Here is a 17,423-nt window from a genome sequence, read left to right on the forward strand (position 1 = left end):
CTCTCTCTCTCTCTGTCACTCACGAGTCTCTCTCTCTCTCTGTCTCTCACTCACTCACTCAGTCTCTCTCTTGTCTCTCTCTCAGTCACTCACTCAGTCTCTCTCACTCTCTCTCTCTCTCTCTCTCTCTCTCACTCACTCACTCACTCAGTCTCTCTCTCTGTCTCTCACTCCACTCACTCAGTCTCTCTCTCTCTGTCTCTCTCTCAGTCACTCACTCAGTCTCTCTCTCAGTCACTCCTCACTCACTCAGTCTCTCTCAGTCTCTCTCCTCTCACACTCTCTCACTCTCTCTCTGTCTCTCTCTCTCTCACTCACTCACTCAGTCTCTCTCTCTCTCTGTCTCTCTCTCAATCACTCAAACAGTCTCTCTCGCTCTCTCACTCACTCAAACAGTCCCTCTCCTCACTCACTCACTCACTCACTCACTCACTCCCACTCACTCACTCTCTCTCTCTCTCTCTCTCACTCACCACACTCACTCAGTCTCTCTCTCTCTGTCTCTCACTCACTCAGTCAGTCTCTCTCTGTCACTCACTCAGTCTCTCTCACTCACTCCTCTCTGTGAGTGAGTGAGAGAGAGAGAGAGAGAGATGAGAGAGAGAGAGGGAGACTGAGTGAGGAGTGAAACGAGTGAGTGAGGAGTGAATGAGTGAGTGAGTGAGAGAGAGAGACTGAGAGAGACTGAGTGAGTGGGAATGAGTGAGAGAGAGAGCGAGCCCTTCCAGGCCAGCATGACTTTATTCAGAACGGAGACAAGTCTGCTCGCTGGGCCGTTCGCTCCCCACTTTGTCACGTGGAAGCCACTGCCTTTTATCCTGTTGCCTGGTGAGTGTAGTAGGAAGGGAAAATACGCTACGTGACTCAAATGTACTACACTTTACATGGACATTTTGAGTCATGTAGCAGACGCCACCAGAGCCACTTATAGTTAAGTGAGTGCCTACATTTTCATACTGGCCCCCGTGGGAAACGAACCCGCAACCCTGGCGTTGCAAGCGCAGTGCTCTACCAACTGAGCTACAGGGGGACTATATATGTATGATGCGACCTGGACCGAAATGACCCGTTGTCAAAAAAGGGCTAAATCATATATATATATATATATATATAGGTCTACTCTATTCTTCCTAGACGGGGATTATTCACCCCCTTTTTATTCTTGCCATTATCGTTATTCACATCATTAGGGTATAGTCCAATGATGGAGCGTCCATTCACTCCGTGTGTCCTACCGATTCAGGAAGTGACTCAAAATGATTATCCGCTCAATAAACGACAAAAAGGCATTTCATCAATTCAAACCCAACAGACTGCTTTTTTTATTTATTTACACTCTTTGTCAAATGGTGCCATTTTACATTGCCTTCACCTGGAATGGAGGCCGACAAACATGGCTTAACTATTCAGCGTGCAAAGACAACAAAAAAGGCGCTAAACCCCACGCTGGAACGGGCGGGGGAAATGATACAATGTAGCCGCTCTCCGAGCGGCGCGCGCCGCCCGTTAAACATTCTCTCTCTCTCTCTCTCTCTCTCTCTCCGAGTGGGCGCCCGTTAAACATTGATACAATGTAACGCAGCACCCTCCCTGCGCATTCATTCGGTGGCAATGGAAATGCTATATTTACTGACAGAGTGGGTGGCTCTTAAAAGAGCCTTTGGGTTAGTAGAGCAGTCCAAATGCGCTGTTTACTTGGAGCTGGTGTACTTGGTTACGGCCTTGGTGCCTCGGACACGGCGTGTTTGGCAAGTTCACCGGGAGTAGCAGGCGACCGCGGTCTGGATCTCCCTGGAGGTGATGGTAGAACGCTTGTTGTAGTGGGCCAGGCGAGAGGACTCTCGCGATACGTCGAAGATGTCGTTCACGAACGAGTTCATGATTCCCATGGCCTTGGAGGAGATGCCGGTGTCGGGGTGGACCTGCTTCAGGACCTTGTACACGTAGATGGCGTAACTCCTCCTTCCTGGACTTTCTGCGCTTCGGCCCTTCCCTGCGGTCTTGGTGACGGCTTTCTTGGAGCCTTTCTTGGGCGCTGATTTTGCTGGCTCGGGCATGATGACGTCTCGTTGCTTCTCAGAAACGAATGAGGGGGTGAAGGGCGCTTACCCGCTAATGAAGAGGAAGCTAAGCAAAGTCAGCGGCAGTGACACTCCCCTGCTTGCACGTAGGCGCCCTGCTATTTGCCCAGTGGAGCTCTAGTGCTCAAAAGAGCCTTCCGCTCAGAGGCTAGCTTCCCGAACAAAGACAATTGAGGGCGCCCGGGTCCTCACCCCTCCCTCCCTCTCTATAGCCTATGCTCTATGACCGATGGGGGATTGTGTGTTTCAAAAGGGGGCCTTTGATAGTTGTCCAAATGGCACGATTGTTGTGCCAAATAATGCTGGTGATAGAATTGCCCACTTTGGCACCGTCAGACATAGGGCTCGGATTTTGGACTGTGTGTGTGTGTGTGTGTGTGTGCGCGCTGTCCCCCTCTTTTCGAGCCACGTCTACCGACTCATGGTGGCTTTATGTTGTCCAAATTCCACTATTGCTTGACCCAAAATAACAACGATCACTACACTTTGCCACTATCAGATATAGGCCTCCATCTGTGCGCTAAAACTGGAAGGGACATTAGAATCCTCTAATTAATACTCCCTGTCCACTCGAAGTGGCTCATACTTTCCTACTAAATAGCATACTGAAGAAGAAAAACGACTAGTTACCGGAGTGTAACTCCAGTTCTATGAGTGGAGCGGAGCCCCATAGGGGAGCTATGCTCCTAGTGGTTTACCCTCTGCCCTAGGGCAGAACAGCCTGAAGCAAATTTATGCACACACCTACAGCCAATAGGAGTACAGGTGTCCCTATATAAGGAACCCCGTTCCATCAATCTGCCTCCCGAGATATTATCTTCAGCGAGACTAGAGAGGATCGGTAGGGCCTTTGTCTATGGGGCTCCGCCCACTCATAGAACTGGAGTTACACTCCGGTAACTAGTCGTTCTATATCGTGGAGCTCCGCCCCATAGGGGAGCTATGCTCCTAGTGGTTTAAGGCGGAGCGAAACGCTCCAAAATGTACTCCCTGCCGAGCCTAACACTTCCCATTAAAAAATGAAAAAGGTCAAGCCCAGCAATGGCTGCAACCAATTCCCGCCGTACTGTGACTAAAAAACCCCTTGGGCGTCACAATATACCGCGTCATTGGTTATAGACCCGCCCCATCTAGCTCAAATGGCAATGCCAATGGCTAGTGGGCAGATCATCAGAATAGACGCCGTGCTAATCTGTACCAACAGATAGCCGTGCCTCAATATTCTGTGATAACACTATCGTCCACTAATGGAATGACATCAGTCATTCTACATTAAGTGTCCAACAGACCGCCTTACTCACTCTATGAATCCATAGATTAGTAGGCAGGAACAAAATATAAAGGTCATACTATCTGAATCAGATAGATGACCGACTAGTTACCGGAGTGTAACTCCAGTTCTATGAGTGGAGCGGAGCCCCATAGGGGAGCTATGCTCCTAGTGGTTTACCCTCTGCCCTAGGGCAGAACAGCCTGAAGCAAAATTATGCACACACCTACAGCCAATAGGAGTACAGGTGTCCCTATATAAGGAACCCCGTTCCATCAATCTGCCTCCCGAGATATTATCTTCAGCGAGACTAGAGAGGATCGGTAGGGCCTTAAGTCCTATGGGGCTCCGCTCCACTCATAGAACTGGAGTTACACTCCGGTAACTAGTCGTTCTATATCGTGGAGCTCCGCCCCATAGGGGAGCTATGCTCCTAGTGGTTTACCCTCTGCCCTAGGGCAGAACAGCCTGAAGCAAAATTATGCACACACCTACAGCCAATAGGAGTACAGGTGTCCCTATATAAGGAACCCCGTTCCATCAATCTGCCTCCCATTATCTTCAGCGACTGGACTAGAGTGAAGAAGCCTAAGAAGACTCAAGAAGAATTTCGTCGTTGACTGCCAGCCGTCAACGTCTTCTAAATGAGCACACCGAAATATCCACCCCCAAAGGCCCTTTTCAGGGCCCTTTGTCGTTGTACTTCCATGGCCACTGCGGACCCCCACGACCTATGTTTCGTGTGCTTGGGACCGCAGCACGCCAAGGACGGTCTCGACAACCCTCCTAATTGCGCCTCCCTGCGCTCTCCTTCCTATGAAGGAGAGAAAGCAGCGCTGTGCGTTTTTAAGGAGGATGTCCCTCTTGATGATGCAATGTCCGTGCTCGCCTCTGGCTCAGAGGCATCAGCGGACAGTGCGGAATCAGAGGATGACAGGGAGAGCGCCCGAGCCGGATGTCCCAGTGGGGCAATCCGGAGCTCTGGCGCCAGCCTTTAAGACCCCCTTTCCATCGGGAAGCGTGAGGTCTGAAGGTTCCCTGTGCGAGGAAGACATGAGCTCTGTTAGGTCAGAAGCTCTGTCCTTCGCGGCAGCCTCTCTGCGCTCGGACTTTCCCGAACTCATTGAGAAGGCGGCCACTCGACTGGAGATTGCGCTGCCCCCACCCTCCCCCTCCGATGGAGGTGGATTTGATGGAGGGCGGCCCCTACTCCAAGCCGAGAAGGGCGGCTGAGCCAATGGCTCCAGCCTTGCCCTCTCTTGGCAAATATGTCGAGGGCTCGTGGGGGGCACCTCTGGCGGCGCGTTCGCCGGCCAGAGTGTACACCCCATTCACCAGAGTGGCTGGATATGAGTGGGCAGCTAGGGGAATCCCCAGGCTCGAAGGCGCCATGACGGCGTTCCTAGTGCCGGGTTCGAGTCCCTGGGCAGCCTCCAAGAAGGCCACCCTGCCAGCACAGAAGGACAGGTTCACAGCCCAATTGGCTGAGAAATCCTTCACGCTGGGAGCCCAGAGCGTTGCGGGCGGCGAACAACATCGCCCTCTCGCGGCCTCCCTGTCCCGTCTCACAACGGGCAGGTCTGAGATGACCAGCGAGGAAGTGGAGGAGGCCTCCAGGATTTCCGGAGCCATCCTCCACCTGACGCAAGCGGTTGCTATATGTGCGGGCAGGACCATGGCCACTCTCGGTGGTCACGGAGCGGCACCTCTGGCTGTCGATGACGGCTATGAAGGAGACCGACAGAGCATCCTTGCTCAACGCCCCGTCTCCAGCGAAGGCCTATTTGGCCTCGCTGTGAAGGACGCCACAGAACGCATCGCCAAGCTGGACGAGGAGAGGAGGCACCTGGCGAAGCATTTGCCGCTGGCAATGAAGGCCAGCAGAGCCCCAGCCAACCCGTCCACCTCTAACGCCCCAGTAAATCCGCTGGGAGGCGAAGGGCCAGGCGACAGACGCACACCCCAGGCGGCAGGAGAGCGGGCTCGGCCCCTCCAGCAGCGACGGTGACGGCGTCGGTTCCGCCCGGCAAGAGAGGTCGTCCAGAAGCCAGCCTGGCAGCACCAGAAGGTCTCCCAAAAGAGGCGGCATCTTTGACGAGGCGAGGGGAGAGAGCAGAGGACGGCCCGGCGCGTGACGCAGAGGGGCTTCATGTTCCCCCCACCCCACTGTTCAGGCGTGGAGGGCTGTTTTTATAATTATGTGAATAAAGAGATGATTCTCACTGACATTGTCAAAGAAGGACATTTATTCCATAAGGTTAAGAACACTTCACGTTCTATGTCTCTCCCTCACCATCTTGAGTGTAGCTCAACCCACTTAGAGTGTGTAGCTGAGCGCGCTCAAGAGAGAGGAAAAGGGTAAAGGTAGCAAGGCACTGCCTTGGCTCACCTAACAAAGATCTCTTACTACAGACTCCTAGGAGCTCTGTAGTAAAGGTCTCTCATAGCAGGCAGCTGTCTCTGTCCCAATGTGACATGAAGGCGCAGCCGCTAGCCGGGAAGAACGCCTTGCTGCAGGCTAATGCCTCAGCCGGCGCAGTTCAGACCCGTGCGACGTTCACGGAGAGCGGGAATACCAGAGTTACAAGTGTAACCAAGGTATGGACGCCTCCGGTCTATCATGAACGTATCAATACCCAGGGCTCTGAGCGCAGCCCACCACTCACTGAGTGTGTTGTTGAGCAGCCGCATGAGACCAGTAAAGAGGTGTTATGGCACCACCGTGTGGTACCAGTCAGAGATTACACCTTTCAGACTCAGATGAGTACTGTAATGGATGGGTCTCATGGCAAGCGGCAGTCTCAGTCAGACAATGACGTGATGACGCAATCGCTATCCGGGGGAGAGCGCGCCGTCTCAGGTTAATGCCTCAGACAGCGCAGTTCAGAACCGTGCTGCGTTCACGGAGGGCCGGATTACTGGAGTTACGGGCGTAACTAACGTATCAAGGCCTCCGATTCACGAACCAGCTGATGTTTCCTCTCCCTTTCGAGGGGGCCCCCTGGGCTATTCCACCAACTCAGTGCTGGGGAATAGCGGCGGCAAGGGCCATAGAGGAATACAGGTCCTTCCTACTGGACGTAAAAAGAGCTTCGTGCACGTCCGCTTTCTCTGCATTGCTGGCAGTGGCAACGAAGCTGTACCCTCTCACGCTGGCTAGAACAGACGTTAGAGAAGGGTTATGCCCTCCAATTCCATCGGACCCCACCCCCGTTTCGGGAGTGGTGGAAACGGTGATGAAAACGCCGGACAAAGTAGCCGCTCTGATATCAGAGATCACGGAACTTTTGGCGAAGGAGGCGGTCACAGTAGTTCCCCGAGAGCAAAGGAACAAAGGGCTCTATTCGCCCTATTTCCTAGTGCCCAAAAAGACGGGGAGTGAGGCCGATTTTGGATTTACGCATTCTCAACGAGAGCATAACCAAACGGCCCTTCCGAATGCTGACGACAAAACGCCTACTGGAATGTGTCCAGAAGGGAGACTTTTGTACAAGCATAGACCTAAAGGACGCGTACTTTCATGTGCCGATTCAATTTCGCCACAGAAAGTTTCTGCGGTTCGCCCTTTCAAGGGGTGGCGTACGAGTTCACGAGGATGCCGCTTTGGGTACGCCCTGGCACCTCGAACGCTTTCCAAATGTGTGGAGGCGGCATTGGAACCGCTGCGTCGTCAAAGGGATAAGGATATTAGCCTACCTAGACGACCTGCTGGTTCTCGCCCCGTCAGCAGAGCTGGCGTTCACGCACACGACACAGACAGTGATTCATCTCACGCGTCTGGGGTTCGCTGTGAATTGGAAAAAGAGCGCACCCTGGCCCAGTCATCAGATTGTCTACCTGGGACTACAGCTAGACACTGTAATGATGAGGGCGCGAATTCCGGACCCTCGAAGGGCAGCATTGGTACTAGCCCTGAGGAAGTGTCGTCCGAATCACACAGTAACGGCGCTATCGATCATGTCACTTTTTGGGTCTCATGTCGGCAGCCCACTCTGTGGTACCGCTGGGGCTTCTGCACATGCGCAGAACACAGCGGTGGTTCGCCAACTAAGACTAGACCCAGTGCGTCAACGTCATCGGTTGGTGGTGGTTCCTCTCTCGCTAAGAGCAGACCTGGACTATTGGAGGAACCCGTGCGTTCTCACGCACGGAGTCCCGATGGGCAAGGTGTCATCCTACATTCCAGTGTATACAGATGCCTGTCTAACTGGATGGGGAGGGACATGTCAGTCTCAAGCGATAGGTGGTGCATGGCCTCAATCAGGTGGCACATAAACCTCTTGGAGTTGGAAACGGTTCGACTGGTTTTGAACCACTTCGCGTCTACCCTTCGGGGTCGCGATGTGTTGGTTTGGTCAGACAACCGGACCACAGTAGCTCACATAAATCGCCAGGGAGGGGTCAGGTCTCCTGCCCTCCACAGGGCGGCAGAGGAATTGTGGCTGTGGGCTCACAAGCACCTTCGCTCGTTGAGAGCAGCGCACATTCCGGGCTACTTGAACGTAGGGGCAGATCTCATGTCAAGAGGGGGTCCTCGAGACGACGAGTGGTGTCTGCACCCAGACATTGTTCTCCAAATTTGGAAACAATCGGGGAGAGCCGAGGTGGATCTGTTCGCGTCACGTGTGAACGCGCAGTGTCCCCTATGGTTCTCCCTGAGACAACAGGACGAGCCGCCATTGGGAAGAGACGCGTCGCGCACTGCCCGTGGCCGAAAGTTCTCCTGTATGCATTCCCTCCGCTGTCTTGCATTCTCCCACTGCTAGCCAGGGTGAGATCAGAGGAGCTAACAGTGATACTGATAGCGCCCGATCGCCCGGGGCTCCGTGGTTTGCAGAGATGAGTCAGATGTTGATTGTGCCACCTTGGACAATTCCACATCGACGAGACGCGTTGAGCCAGGCGGGAGGCGCGATAGGGCAGTGGCCCATAATCGGCCAACCACTGAAGGCTTGGTTCCTGAACGGGACAGGTTGAGGCGCCGTGGGTTATCTGATGCAGTGATCAGAACCATACAGAGCGCTAGGGCCAGTTCCACTTCCAGGATGTACACAAGCAGATGGAATGTTTTCTCACAGTGGTGTAACACACAGGACGTAGACCCCATGAGCTGTCAGGTAGAGAGTGTGTGCTCTCATTCCTGCAGTTTATGTTTGATAAGCAGAAATCGCCCGCCACCATTCGAGTGTTTGCAGCGGCAATTTCAGCTGGTCATGAAGGGTTTAACGGGAAAAACCTGTTCAGTCACCCATTAGTGAAACGTTTCTTATTGGGAACGCGACGGCTTGAGGCCAATGCCTAGAGCTACGCTGCCCCGATGGGATTTGGCTTTGGTTCTCGAGCGCTATGTAAGTCGCCCGTTCGAGCCATTGAATCAAATACCCCTCAAAATGCTGTCTATCAAGACGGCGCTGTTGCTCGCCTTGACTACCGCTAAGCGAGTCAGTGATTTGAGTGCACTGTCGACGAGACCCGACTGCCTTGCCATTAATGGCGATTTGAGCAGAGCGGTGTTACGTCCCTAACCCGGCATTTGTGCCGAAGGTTATTAACAGTGCATATAGATCACAGACCGTGGAATTGTGGGCTTTTTATCCCCCTCCTCTTGGGGGAGAGGAGTGAGAAAAAGCTTCATTGTCTGTGCCCAGTACGCGCTTTGGCGTGTTACGTTGAGCGCACAGCAGCGATTAGGTCATCGCCTCAGCTGTTTGTGTGTCACGGTGCGGCTGCATTGGGTAGACCACTTTCTAAACAGCGTTTGTCTCATTGGCTTTGTGAAGGCATTGAGACGGCGTACGAGGCGGCGGGGCAACAACCGCCTCAGGGTATTAAAGCGCATTCCACTCGTGGAGTAGCAGCTTCTACTGCCCTCTTCAGAGGTACAGAGGTAGTGGATATTTGTAGAGCGGCGTCTTGGTCGACACCGTCTCCTTTTATTCGCTTCTATCTGTTGGATATGTCTTCTAACTCTTTGGCTCGATCTGTACTCAGCGTGGCTGAAGGGAGATCTTGAGAAAGTAACAGAGAAAGAAAGCAGGATTGTGACCATGTTCATAAATCCGCTTGTATTAGAAGGAACATATTAGGGCACGGTTTTTCCAACTCTTTAGCTCGGTCGGCATTCAGCAGAGCTGAAAGGCGATTTTGAGCTAGAAAGGAGAGGACAGAGCAGGACCTGGGACAGGTTCCAATCAGGTCCGCCTTGGTTAGGAAAGCGTGTTATGTCAGGAATAGGCTTTTCAACTTTCAAGCTCGATTGCACTCAGCATAGCTGAAGGAGAATCTTGAGCTAGAGGAAAGAGAAGCAGGACGATAGACAGGTCTCTATCAGGTCCGCTTTGGATGAAAGGCTATCTGTGGCATGTCTCTTGACTCAGGGTCAGTACATAGAGACATGTATTGAACTGACAGAATGTGAGTTCTATATCGTGGAGCTCCGCCCCATAGGGGAGCTATGCTCCTAGTGGTTCTATATCGTGGAGCTCCGCCCCATAGGGGAGCTATGCTCCTAGTGGTTTACCCTCTGCCCTAGGGCAGAACAGCCTGAAAACAAATTATGCACACACCTACAGCCAATAGGAGTACAGGTGTCCCTATATAAGGAACCCCGTTCCATCAATCTGTCTCCCATTATCTTCAGCGACTGGACTAGAGAAGAAGCCTTACGAAGACTCAGGAAGATTTTCGTCGTTGATATCCAGCCATCAACGTCTTCCTACAATGAGCACACCAAGCTTACCCATAGGGTAAGTATTTAACAAAAGCTCTTTTCAGAGCTCAATGTCGCTGTTCCCCTTGGCGGCTGTCACCCCCCCCCCGAATTATGTTTCGTGGGTTGAGGGACACAGCATGCCAGGGACGGCCTCATTAATCCCCCACTATGCGCCAGCTGCGCCCTCCTTTTTTGAAGGAGTGGAAGCAGCGTTGGGCATTTTTAGGGAGGATATTCCTCTTGAGGATGTGCTATCAATGTTAGTCTCAGCGCTGAGGCATCATCTGAAGGCGCTGACTCAGGAGATGACAGGGCTATTGGGGAAGAAATGAATATTCTATTGGAACAATTCATTACACTGACCCAGATGTTTAACACCCCCTTTTCCTTCAGGAAATTGTGAGGTCATTACATCCCTGGATGATGACGCCACAGCCTCTCTGTGCTCTGAATTTTCAGATCTCATTGAGTGGGCTGCTAAACAGTGGGAGATTAAGCTGCCCCTATTCCCTCCAACCCGGAAGTGGATATGATGGAGGGCGGCCGTTACTCTCGCTACAACTTGGCGTCAGACGGCGTTCTCCAGCAGCAAGGGAGCGGGCATCGCCCCCCCCCTGCAGCGCCAGAGGTGCCGGCGAGAGGATTAAAGCGTCATCCTGGCATCACCCGAAGGGCGGCCAGAAGAGACGCCGTTTATGACAGGCGAGGGGGAGAGAACGGAAGACGGCACAGCGCCCGCTGTGACCGAGCCCACTGTCCCCCCCCCACTCTACCGTTGAGTGTATGGAGGAGAATGTTTTTTGTTGATGTGTGTAATAAAGAGTTGGCTCTACTTGACACTGTCAAAAAGAGCCCCTTTTCCATAATACATCCGAGAGCGTTCGACCTTCCTCACTCTCGCTCTCTCTCTTACCACTATGAGTGCAGCTCAGCCCACCATGGTGCGTTGCTGAATGCACACATAAGGCAGGTATATAAAAAGTATTAAGTGTACCTTATAAAGACCTCACTTTACAGACTCCTAGGAGTGCCGTAGTGAGTGTCTCACATAGCAGGCTGCAGTCTCAGCCAGATAATGGCATGATGACGCGACCGCTATCCGGGACGGCGCTCTGTCTCAGGCTAACGCCTCAGTCAGTGCAGTTCAGACCCGTGCTGCGTTCACGGAGGGCCTGATTACTACGGTTACGGGCGTAACCACGTATCGGAGCCCACGTTTCTCTCAGAACGCGCTGATAATAACCACGTTGGGGGTGGCGCACTATCACAGACTAAGGTCTCGGTTAGTGCGATCCAGACCCATGCTGCGTTCACGGAGGGCCCGATTACCACGGTGACGAAGTTTCCTAGTGTATCGGCGCCCCCACTTCTTTCTGAACGCGCTAATACTCACCACACTGAGCGTAGTTCAGCCCACCAGAGGTGCAGAGCTGAACGCACACAGGAGGTGAAGGGAGGAAAGATACCAAGACTGTTTTTCCCCCCTGTTTTTCCCCCCTACTCCACTGTTCAGGGTGTAGAGGGCTGTGTTGTTACATTGTGTGAATAAAGAGATTGTTCTCATTGACATTGTCAAAAGAAGGACAATTATTCCATAAGGTTCGGAACACTCCACGTTCTATGTTTTCTCCCTCACCATCTTGAGCGCAGCCCAACCCACTTAGAGTTGTAGCTGAGCGTGCTCAGGAGAGGAAAGGGGTAAAGGTAGCAAGGCGCAGCCTTAGCTCACCTAGTGAAGATCTCTTACTACAGATTCCTAGGAGCTCTGTAGTAAAGTTTTCACGTAGTAGGCAGCTGCCTCTGTCCCAATGTGACATGAAGGCGCAGCCGCTAGCCGGGAGTGACGTCTTACTGCAGGCTAATGCCTCAGTCAGTACAGATCAGACCCGTGCAACGTTCACGAAGAGCGGGAATACCAGGGCTACTAAGGTAGCCAAGGTATGGGACGCCTCCGGTATATTCTGAACGTATCAATGCCCATGGCTCTGAGCGCAGCTCACCACACATTGAGTGTGTCAGTGAACAGCCGCATAAGACCAGTGAAGAGGCATTGTGGCACCACCGTGTGGTGTCAGTCAGAGATCACATCTTTCAGCTGAGTTCTGTAAAAGATAAGTCTCATGCCAAGCGGCAGCCTCAGTCAGACAATGACATGATGACGCAATCGCTTCTGGGGAGAGCGCTCTGTCTCAGGCCAGTACCTCAGACAGTGCAGTTCAGACCCGTGCTGCGTTCACGGAGGGCCTGATTACTACGGTTATGGGCATAACCAACGTTTCGGCCCCCGTTCTCGTCAGAACGCGCTGATAATAACCACATCGGGGGTGGCGCACTATCATAGACCAAGGTCTCTGTTAGTACGACCCAGACCCATGCTGCGTTCAAGAAGGGCCCGATTACCACGGTCATGAAGGTGCCCAGTGTATCGGCGCCCCACTTTCTCCTGAACGCGCCCAGGCGCAAAGGATACCTCACATTCAGCAGGCAGCTGTCTCGGTCCCAATGTGACATGAAGACGCAGCCGCTAGCCGGGAATGACGCCTTGCTGCAGGCTAATGCCTCAGTCAGCGCAGTTCAGACCCGTGCGACGTTCACGGAGAGCGGGAATACCAGGGTTACAGGTGTAACCTAGGTATTGACGCCTCCGGCTTATTCTGAATGTATCAATGCCATGGCTCTGAGCGCAGATCACGACACATCGAGTGTGTCGTTGAACAGCCGCTTAGGAACAGTAAAGAGGCATTGTGGAACCACAGTGTGGTACCGGTCAGAGATCACGCCTTTCAGATTCTGTTGAATTCTGTAAAGGATAAGTCTCATGCCAAGCTGCAGTCTCAGTCAGACAATGACATGATGACGCAATCGCTTTCTAAGAAGAGCGCTCTGTCTCAGGCCAGTACCTCAGACAGTGCAGTTCAGACCCGTGCTGCGTTCACGGAGGGCAAGATTACTGCAGTTACGGTCGTAACCATCGTATCAAGCCCCCCGATTCACCCAGAACGAGCTGATGGGTCCTCTCCCTTTTTTTGGGGGGCCCACCTTGGGCTATTTCACCAACCCAGTGCTGGGGAATAGCGGAGGCGTGGGCCATAGAGGAGGGGTGTACGAGTTCAAGAGGATGCCGTTGGGTACGCCCTGGCACCTAGAACGTTTTCCAAATGTGTGGAGGCGGCATTGGAACCGCTGCGTTGTCAAGGGATAAGGATATTAGCCTACCTAGACGACCTGCGGGTTCTCGCCCGTCAGCAGAGCTGACGTTTACTTACACGACACAGACAGTGATTCATCTCACGCGTCTGGGGTTCGCTGTGAATTGGAAAAGGAGTGCACCCTGGCCCAGTCATCAGATAGTCTACCTGGGACTACAGCTAGACACTGTAATGATGAGGGCGCGAATTTCGGACCCTCGAAGGGCAGCATTGGTACTAGCCCTGAGGGAGTGTAGTCCGAATTACACAGTAACGGCGCTATCGATCATGTCACTTTTGGGTCTCATGTCGGCAGCCCACCCTGTGGTCAAGTTTCTCCCTGAGACAACAGGACGATCCGCCATTGGGAAGAGACGCATTCGCGCACTGCCCGTGGCCGAAAGTTTATGTCTGATAAGCAGAAAGCGCCATCCACCATTCGAGTGTTGCAGTGGCATTTTCAGCTGGTCATGAAGGGTTTAACGTTCAATCACACATTGGTGAAACGTTTTTATTGGGAATGCAACGGCTTAGGCTAATGCCTAGAGCTACGCTGCCCGATGGGTTTTGGCCTTAGTTCTCGAGCGCTATGTAAGTCGCCGTTCGAGCCATTGAATCAAATACCCCTCAAAATGCTGTCTATCAAGACGGGCGCTGTTGCTCGCCTTGACTACCGTTGTGCTCAGTACGCGCTTTGGCGTGTTACATTGAGTGCACAGTAGCGATTAGGTCATCGCCTCAGCTGTTTGTGTGTCACGGTGCGGCTGCATTGGGTAGACCACTTTCAAAACAGCGATTGCCTCATTGGCCTTGTGAAGGCATTGAGACGGCGTACGAGGCGGCGGGGCAACAATCGCCTCAGGGTGTTAAAGCGCACTCCACTCGTGGAGTAGCAGCTTCTACTGCCCTCTTCAGAGGTACAGAGGTAATGGATATTTGTAGAGCGGCGTCTTGGGTGACACCGTCTCCTTTTATTCGTTGCTATTTGTTGGATATGTCTTCTAACTCTTTGGCTCGATCTGTACTCAGCGTGGCTGAAGGGAGATCTTGAGAAGGAAACAGAGAAAGAAAGCAGGATTGTGACCATGTTCATGAATCCGGTTCTATTAGAAGAAACATATTATGGCACGTTTTTCCAACTCTTTGAGCTCGGTCGGCATTCAGCAGAGCTGAAAGGCGATTTTGAGCTAAAGGGAGAGGACAGAGCAGGACCTTGGACAGGTTCCAATCAGGTCCGCCTTGGTTAGGAAAACGTGTTATGTCAGGCCAATGACTAGGGCTACGCTGCCCGATGGGATTTGGCTTTGGTTCTCGAAGCGCTATGTAAGGCGCCGTTCGAGCCATTGAATCAAATACCCCTCAAAATGCTGTCTATCAAGACGGCGCTGTTGCTCGCCTTGACTACTGCTAAGCGGGTCAGTGATTTGAGTGCACTGTCGACGAGACCCGACTGCCTTGCCATTAATGGCGATTTCAGCAGAGCGGTGTTACGTCCCAACCCGGCATTTGTGCCGAAGGTTATTAACAGTGCATATAGATCACAGACCGTGGAATTGTGGGCTTTTATCCCCCTCCCCAGGGGGAGAGGAGTGAGAAAAAGATTCATTGTTTGTGCCCAGTACGCGCTTTGGCGTGTTACGTTGAGAGCACAGCAGCGATTAGGTCATCGCCTCAGCTGTTTGTGTGTCACGGTGCGGCTGCATTGGGTAGACCACTTTCAAAACAGCGATTGTCTCATTGGCTTTGTGAAGGCATTGAGACGGGCGTACGAGGCGGCGGGGCAACAACCGCCTCAGGGTGTTAAAGCGCACTCCACTCGTGGAGTAGCAGCTTATACTGCCCTCTTCAGAGGTACAGAGGTAGTGGATATTGGTAGAGCGGCGTCTTGGGTGACACCGTCTCCTTTTATTCGTTTCTATCTGTTGGATATGTCTTCTAACTCTTTGGCTCGATCTGTACTCAGCGTAGCTGAAGGGAGATCTTGAGAAGGAAACAGAGAAAGAAAGCAGGATTGTGACCAGGGTCATAAATCCGCTTTATTAGAAGAAACATATTATAGCACGTTTTCCAACTCTTTGAGCTTGGTCGGCATTCAGCAGAGCTGAAAGGCGATTTTGAGCTAAGAGGAGAGGATAGAGCAGGACCTTGGACAGGTTCCAATCAGGTCCGCCCTGGTTAGGAAAACGTGTTATGTCAAGAATAGGCTTTTTTACCTTTCGAGCTCGATTGCACTCAGTATAGCTGAAAGAGAATCTTGAGCTAGAGGAAAGAGAAGCAGGACGATAGACAGATCTCTATCAGGTCCGCTTCGGATGAAAAGCTATCTGTGGCATGTCTCTTGACTCAAGGTCAGTACATAGAGACATGTATTGAACTGACAGAATGTGAAGTCACCTATCTGTTTCAGATAGTAGGACTTTTATATTTTGTTACTGCCTACTAATCTATGGGTTCCATAGAGTGAGTAAGGCGTTTTGTTGGACACTTAATGTAGAGTGACTGATGTCACTACATTGGTGGACGATAGTGTTGAGGCACGGCTATCTGTTGGTACAGATTAGCACGGCGTCTATTCTGATGATCTGCCCAATAACCATTGACATTGTCATTGAGTTAGATGGGGGCGGGTCTATAACCGATGACGCGGTATATTGTGATGCCCTGAGGGGTTCCTTAGTCGCGGTACTGCGGAAATTGGTTACAGCCATTGCTGGGCTTGACCTATTCTCATTTTTGAATGGGATGTGTTAGGCTCAGCAGGGGGTACATTTTGGAGCGTTTCGCTCCGCCGTAAACCACTAGGAGCATAGCTCCCCTATGGGGCGGAGCTCCACGATATAGAACGACTAGTTACCGGAGTGTAACTCCAGTTCTATGAGTGGAGCGGAGCCCCATAGACTTTTCGCCCTGCCGATCCTCTCTAGTCGCTGAAGATAATATCTCGGGAGACAGATTGATGGAACGGGGTTCCTTATATAGGGACACCTGTACTCCTATTGGCTGTAGGTGTGTGCATAATTTGTTTTCAGGCTGTTCTGCCCTAGGGCAGAGGGTAAACCACTAGGAGCATAGCTCCCCTATGGGGCTCCGCTCCACTCATAGAACTGGAGTTACACTCCGGTAACTAGTCGTTTACCCTCTGCCCTAGGGCAGAACAGCCTGAAGCAAATTCATGCACACACCTACAGCCAATAGGAGTACAGGTGTCCCACATGAGAACCTCTCCATCAATCTGCCTCCCATTATCTTCAGCGACTGGACTAGAGTGAAGAAGCCTAAGAAGACTCAAGAAGAATTTCGTCGTTGACTGCCAGCCGTCAACGTCTTCTAAATGAGCACACCGAAATATCCACCCCCAAAGGCCCTTTTCAGGGCCCTTTGTCGTTGTACTTCCATTCCGTTCTCTGAGCTGAACAAACTGCTCGGCGGTGTGACCATCGCTCAGGGTGGTGTGCTGCCCAACATCCAGGCAGTGCTACTCCCAAAGAAGACCGAGAAGGCAGTCAAAGCCAAGTAAATTCGCTACTGCGACTTCAACTTGACTACTCAACCCCCAAAGGCTCTTTTAAGAGCCACCTCCATATTTCCATCAAAAAAGCACAATTGTTCCATGTATACACACACCTCTACATTACCCACCATGTATGTTGTTCACTAACACGTCTAAAAGCTACGTATTGCACCTTTTCGTTGCCTGAAGTCTAGCTTCAATGTGTGTGTGTGTGTATGTGTATATATATATATATATATATATATACAACCATATATACAACCGTCTGGCATCATCCACTTCCTTTGGACTATAGTAGCACAGTAAAATGCTTTACAAAGGAGGGGGAAAAGAAACGAGTGATAATATAGGCCGAATAGTTACAAGAATTGTGTTCAGATGAATAATTGACACTATTAGTTGGGTGTCATTAGTTGCCTTGAATGCAGTCCAGAAGAAACATTGCATGCCAACTTACTTTGAAAGTCCCATGTTGCAGTGCTGCTGAGAGACTCATGCAGAGGCCCAAACTTTACAGTGGAGCACGGAGACCATCTTGTGGTTAAATTTGGGTACTGCACACCATGGTTATTTGCTCTTTAGGCCAGCGTTTCCCAAACGCGGTCCTTGGGTCCCCAAGGGGTGCGCGTTTTGCAAATTGCGCCGATCCGTTGTTTTTTTA

At 51.9% G+C, this 17,423-nt stretch overlaps 1 pseudogene; it reads right to left on the minus strand.

The window, feature by feature from the left end:
* Positions 1–1,625: 1,625 nt before the first annotated feature.
* Positions 1,626–2,057, minus strand: LOC123486399 (annotated as a pseudogene).
* Positions 2,058–17,423: the final 15,366 nt, after the last annotated feature.

The sequence above is a fragment of the Coregonus clupeaformis genome, unplaced genomic scaffold (assembly GCF_020615455.1).
Source record: "Coregonus clupeaformis isolate EN_2021a unplaced genomic scaffold, ASM2061545v1 scaf1194, whole genome shotgun sequence".
In the NCBI taxonomy this organism is placed as follows: domain Eukaryota; kingdom Metazoa; phylum Chordata; class Actinopteri; order Salmoniformes; family Salmonidae; genus Coregonus; species Coregonus clupeaformis.